General features: G+C 32.9%; 1 protein-coding gene across 5 annotated transcripts in view; it reads left to right on the top strand.

Annotated features, from left to right (window-relative positions):
* The window catches only part of KCNT2 (potassium sodium-activated channel subfamily T member 2), a 271,111-nt gene that overhangs the window by 129,387 nt on the left and 134,988 nt on the right, over positions 1–6,736 (top strand). The window lies entirely within an intron of this gene.

Genomic DNA, 6,736 nt, shown 5'->3' with positions numbered 1-6,736 from the left:
AAAAAAAAAAAGTTTACTTTCTGCATAAACTCTACTGTGTGCTAGTGGTTATCACTATTTAAATTTAGTAAGTTAACTGATAGTTGTTTAAGTGATGTGCCAAATTAAATAAATCCAGAAAAAGGAAAATTCTTTCTTAGGGTTTAAGTTTAGATGGAATAAGTTGTTAATTTGAAAATAGTGAATGCCCAATAGTGTTTTATCCAATTGTTTAATTGGGATAGTAAAAGTTTTCCAGGAGCAATTTCCCCAAAGTTCTGAAGAGAAATGCTTTTATTGTGTACATTTATAAGCCTTCAATCTATGCAAAAAAAGATATAATAGAACTATGAATGAAATTTTTTCTTTGTTGAAAGTACTCAGCATTTTGTTGCAATTAAAATAATACAAAGTTATTTTAATACCAAGTAATGTCAAATATTCTCATTCTTTTGCCATACCTTCTTTGTACAAATTCATACATTATAGTGCTCAATATTTACTTCAACTTCATTGTTGCATACATAAATGATAAAATAAGACCCATTGACTCTGTTTAACATAGCTCGTTAGTCATAGAGTGAAGTTAAATTACACTGTGGAACTCATAGTAAATATTATGTATTGACATGCATATCACCTGCTGAAAAAAATTATACTCAACATAAGTTAAAAAAGAATTTAAATGTTCCTTAGAGTAAGATTTTTCTAAATATACTCCAAGTTAATTTTGCCTTATTGTAAAAGAAAGCAATATGTTTGAAGATGTTATGATATAACTAAGGATTTCATATAAATAGATTTGACCTGAACATTTATTTCATAATTCTATAGCAACAAATACCATAGCCCAACATAATAACTATATAGTAGCTTTATTGAGATTTAATTTACGTACTATATAATGCACCCATTTAAAGTACTAAAATTATGCTCACAGAATTTTTCAACCGTCACCACTATCTGATACCAGAACTCCATAAATGGTCACTCTACTCTTTAGCAGTCACCCAGAATTCCTTCCAGCCCTTTCAGTCTTAGGTACCACTGAACTACTTCTGTTGGTATAGATTTGCCTATTCTGGATATTTTATATTAATGGAATCATATAGGATGTGTGGCTTGTGTTTGGGTCTTTACTTGGTATGATGTTTTCAAGATCTGTATGTATTATAATATGTACTTCATTCCTTTTTATTTATGCAACTGAGTAATATTGTATTGCATGGATATGTAACATTTCATTTTTCCATACTTCAAATAATGGGTTTTTTTTATTAAATCAAAGCTGTGTACATTAATGCAATCATGGGGCACAATGTGCTGGTTTTATATACAATTTGAATTGCTTTCATCAAACTGATCAACATAGCCTTCACAAAAGATGTTACTGTTAACTTTTGTATAAAGGTTTTTGGGTGGACATGTGCTTTCATTTTTCTTGGATGTAAGGAATGGAATTACTACTCCACATGACCCCTATGTTTAGCTTTAGGAATCATCAAAATGCAGCAACATTTGATTCCTACCAGCAGTGGATCAGGGTTCTACTTTATTCACATTCTCAGCAATCTTGTTATTATCTGCATTTTTGATGATGCAACTCCTAGTAGGTGCAAAGTGGTATCTCCATGTGACTTTGATTTGCATTTCACTGATGGCTAATAATACTGAGGACCATTTCAAATGTTCATTGGTTAATTATGTGTCTTCTGTGAAGAAACACCAACTCAAATCCTTTGCCCTTTTAAATTGTTTTTGCCTTTGATTTCTGAGCTGTAGAGTTCTTTATATATTCTACATGGAAGAACCTTCCCGGATATATACTACCATCACCAGAATATAAATAATCAGGAGATAATTTAGCATTTAAAAAATATGTTATTGGAAAATTGACAAAGTAACTTGTATTAAATCCTCTGTGTTATGTGTCCATTAATATTTTATAATTTTATTTTTAATTACTAAATAATTTTACATATTCATAGGCACATAGAAATGTTTTTGACATATAATATGTAGTGATCAGATCAGGGTAATTAGCATACTCAACATATGCATTAATTTAATATATAGCCTATATTCTTTCATTAACAGAATGCTCATAATTTTACCTTTGAACATCAGCAAAAATTAAAGAGGTCAAATACATTAATTGAATAATTAGAGAACAAGTTTGTGAGTTGAATTAGGTAATATAATGAGAAAAAAATGTTGACTAGTCTAGGAATTGCTTTATATGAGCACTATCAAACCACTAATTGAAACAGTGCTATAAAATGATACTCAAATTTCTCAAAGGATGAGAAAAATATTAACACTTTGCTCTATAATAAATGTTGACTTTGATTAAAAATAATTGACATTCACAAACTATTATGTACTCTATTAGTCGATATAAAGTGAAAAAAGACAATGAAACTTTAGCACAGAAATACATATAGTCTAAAACCTGAAATAACTTCATTTTAGCATATGTTTTCAAAATAAAGTATTATATAGATTATAGATACCTAAAGAAAATAATAAATGTAAGTTCTGAAACAAATGAGAGTGATATATCCAGAGGTGGAGATCAAAAGGTCACCTTTTTTACTGGTTTAGATCATAGTAAAATGGATTTCTTAATTCTGCTTCTGAATTAGAGTGACTTACGTACTCAGTATCTATTTCTTCTTAATTCTTGCATTCTAGCATGTGGAAATGGGACACAAATTGAAGGCATATGTTGCAGATTAATTGCCTACTCTTTGACTTATAATTGATAAATGATATACATCATATACATATTTAAAGTCTGTCTTGTCTTTGGGGATCTCTTTAGCAACCTAGCCAACACTGTGCCCTTTATAACTCTGAAGGCTGATTAAAACTCTTATAATTTTACATTTTCCTTTCCTATATGTTATAAACACAAAGTCTGATAATTAAGTTGGCAAACTCATCCTGGAAAAAGTGCTGCATATCTCATTGCTGAATATCACCACTTCCCTTGGGAAGTGATGCACCAACACCAGGGGTTAGTCCACCCTTCAGAATAATTTTGGAATTCTTTTACTGTATTGACTACAAGAGCTGTCCTCATACAATGTCTGATAGTTAAATTTGTGGACTTGCCACCATGTGCTCATGTTGGCAGCATTGTACAAAAAACTGAGTAAGGTTTCATAACTTTGGTAAATCTGTCACAGCCATGTTCACATCAACTTGTGATGGTGTCTTGCCGAGAGGCAATCATTCTTCTTGAATGTTTTTGTGTGTCATATGAGGACTGTGCTGATGGTGCATATTTTCTCAAAGGGAGTATTTCAAAGGTGATCATAGTGATGATAATCATGAATGAGGAATGTAAGCACATTATCTAGGTTGACTTCACAAACTTAACTGTCAGACGTTTGTCTGTTCATTCCAGTTATGGTGGATCTTCAGTCATCAAGTAACTTTTAAATGACTTCAAACAGCAGTGCACCTTTATTGATTTTGATTCTTTATTCTATATTTTAATGTTTCACGTTTTTTATGTTCAATTTTTAGATGTACTTTATATAAATGTGAGTGTCCCGTGTTTCTTGGAAGCAAAATTTTTATTTGTAATTAAATTTGCTTTTAGTTTTGTTATTTTTCTTAAAAATGCAATCGTAAGTTTATTCTTCAAACAAAAATTTCTGTAGGCTGTTGAACATGGACTATGATGATTTCTATAGGAAATGTCAAAATATCAGGCCAGTTCACAAACATTCCATTAATCTATCTTGATGATATTTTACCTTTACCAAAATTTGAAAATTTTTGCAATTCATTTTTTTACTTTTAATTTACTTTTATAAAAATAATTAGTCCTATCCAAGTAATACTGTTTATATCTCAGTGATAATCAAGGGAAAAGAAAAAGAGAATTGATGTAGAATATTGCAAAGTTAGAGTTTATGTAGCTTGACCCTTGATTAAATATGAGTGTAGAAGAGAGAAAAATAAAGAAATCTTTTCATGTTTGAATCTGTACAGTAGAAAATTATAAAATGCATAGTTTGCAGATGGCAGGATAAATTTGTTATCGGATATCTTTTCTTCCTAATCAGATGTAATTGGTGGTGGGAATTCCTGCCACTCTTGGTTTCTGAGGAGGGACGGTGCTAATCATTAGGCTCACAGAAGTGAAAGTAGAAATAGCGGGAATTTGGAAGAAATGACAATTTAAGACTTTGCCTCAGGAGTTTATTACTTCTAGGAAACAAATGGAAGAAAAAGAAAGCAAATATAGTATTGTATAGCATATTATAATAAAAAGAGAAGGAATTTCTAAAAACTAAACAGTTAACAATATAGATCAGAGGTCCACGAATTTTTTGGCACCAGGGTACAAAGGGTGGGGTCCTGTGGTTTGGGGATGATTCGTTACATTTCTTTCACTTTATTGTACTTTACTTCTATTATTATTATGTTGTACTATATCATGAAATAATTTTACCACTCTCCATAATGCAGAATCAGTGGGAGCCCTGAGCTTGTTTTCCTGCAACCAGATGGTCCCACTGCTCTACCATCAATACCTCAGCTTCACTGGGGATCATCAGGCAATAGAATTCTCATTAGGAGTGTGTAACCTCAGTGGCTCACAGGTGGTTTCCAATAGGGTTTATGCCCCTTTGAGAATCTAATGCCACAGCTGATCTGACACGAGGCAGAGCTCAGGCAGCCATGCATGGGATGAGCTGTAAAAACAGATGTAAGTTCTGTCTGCTCACCCACCTGCCCACTGCTCAGCTCCTGCTGTGCAGCCTGGTTCCTAACAGGTCACAGACCAGTATTCATCTGTAGCGAGGGGTTGGGAAATCCAGATATAAATAGTTTCAGATTGATTGAGACTGACAAACATTTTGTAAGCCACTGGTGACTTCTGAGAAAAACTATTTGGACAATGGACTTTTCTCATTTTGAGAAAGGATGAACAAAGAGATACTAAAAAAGTGAAGCCTGTTTGAACACTAAAACTTCATTGGGTTTGTTCATGAATCTAAGAAAGAAAAATAATGAAAGCTGTATTGCATAGAAATGTTGAAGAAGGTATTATGTGTGTGTGTATGCATTTATTCATCTTTGTTGCTTTTGAAGTTTAATTTTCAAGTAAATACCACTAAAGAGAAAGAGATCAAAAATGTCTTAAGAGTAAGGAATGGGATCCAGAGACTCTCTAGAATATCTCTATGTAGGAAATGATTCATCCCTTAGAAAACAGTAGGTGAAGTAAGGGCTGATTTACACTTATTTTATTTATGTCATATAAGGAATACTGAATTAGTTGAAAACATATTTTTTATACATGTATAACAAAATATCTCCCTAATGGTATAGGTATATTTATTTTACACATTAAAAAGTCCAGAGATCAGCTTCAGGACCACTAGGTTGTCTGACACAGTAATGCCACAAGAGTACCTTGGTCTTTCTATTTCTTTCTTTCTTTTTTTTTTTATTCTGACGTCCTTAGCATGTAGACTTTAATCTCAAAGATTCTCTTGTTGTGGTCACAAATGCCTGCTCCACTTCAGGCTATTTTTCTGGGTATGAAGAAAGGAGAATGACAAGAATCAAACCATTGTCTCCTGAGGCAGCTTAAGGTTTTACTTGAGTTTCATTGCCTTTTTGTTTGGGGGTTGTTTTGTTTGTTGGTTTGTTTTAATAAGCTTGGAATATTACAAGAGTTCCATTGCCTTTTAACTTCTGCTTACCAGAACTGTGTCCAATGGTTTTGGGTGTATCTACCACATCCTGAGACATCATATTAGGTTTCTAGCTTTTTTTAGTAGAGAAAGCCAAGGGAGGAGTGATGGATTACTGCAAATTTTTGGCCCCCCAAACCAGAAAGATATAATTTTGATTTTTCAAAATACAGAAGACCACATACGAAGATTTTTATTTTGGACATGTTAAGAAATGTATTGGATTACCAAAATTTTTCCCAGTGTGTGGTCTGGTGGTAAAGGAGAAGTCCACAGTAAGAGTGTGAATCAAGGCATAAATTTGCTTAGCAGCATATAAATACCATTTAAAGCCATGAAACTGAATAAAATAAGCTCATGGGATCATTTTGAGGGTTTTGTAGCCAAGCTTGATAATGACTATTAGTCTTTAGTTCTCTCATTGGCTGTATTATTCTTTATCAGTCAGATCCTATACAAATGAAAATCAGTCTTTCAGTTTATAAATTTTCTATCCTTATTCTTAATTTCAGAATATTTGGGGGGTACAAATGGTTTTGGTTACATCTATCAATTTTGTTATGCCTGGGTCAGGGTTGTAAGTGTGCCATTACCCAGAGAGTGATCACTATACCTACTGGGTAGGTTTTTGCCTATCTCCTTCTTCTCTGCCTCCATGGTTGACTTCCAGTGAGTTTTACTTCCCTATGTGCACATGTGCGCTCATCAGTTAGTTCCAATTTAATGGAGAGTTTGTGTGGCGTTTGTTTTTCCATTCTTTAGATACTTAAGATAATGGTCTCCAGTTCCATCCAATTGTTGAAAAGGACATAATTCGTTCTTCTTCATGGTGGCTTATTATTCCATAGAATACACGTTACATTTTGTTAGTCCACTCATGAATTGATGGGCACATGGGTTGATCTCATATCTTAGCCATTAGGAATTGTGCTGCAATAAAAGTTCAAATGCAGGTCTCTTTTTGATAAAATGACTTCATATCCTTTGGATAAATATCCAGTAGTGGGAATATTGGATCATATGGCAGATCTCCTTTT

This window comes from Otolemur garnettii, unplaced genomic scaffold (assembly GCF_000181295.1).
Source record: "Otolemur garnettii isolate 467f Iridium unplaced genomic scaffold, OtoGar3 scaffold00265, whole genome shotgun sequence".
Classification (NCBI taxonomy): domain Eukaryota; kingdom Metazoa; phylum Chordata; class Mammalia; order Primates; family Galagidae; genus Otolemur; species Otolemur garnettii.
This window is presented reverse-complemented; position numbering and strand designations above follow the sequence as displayed.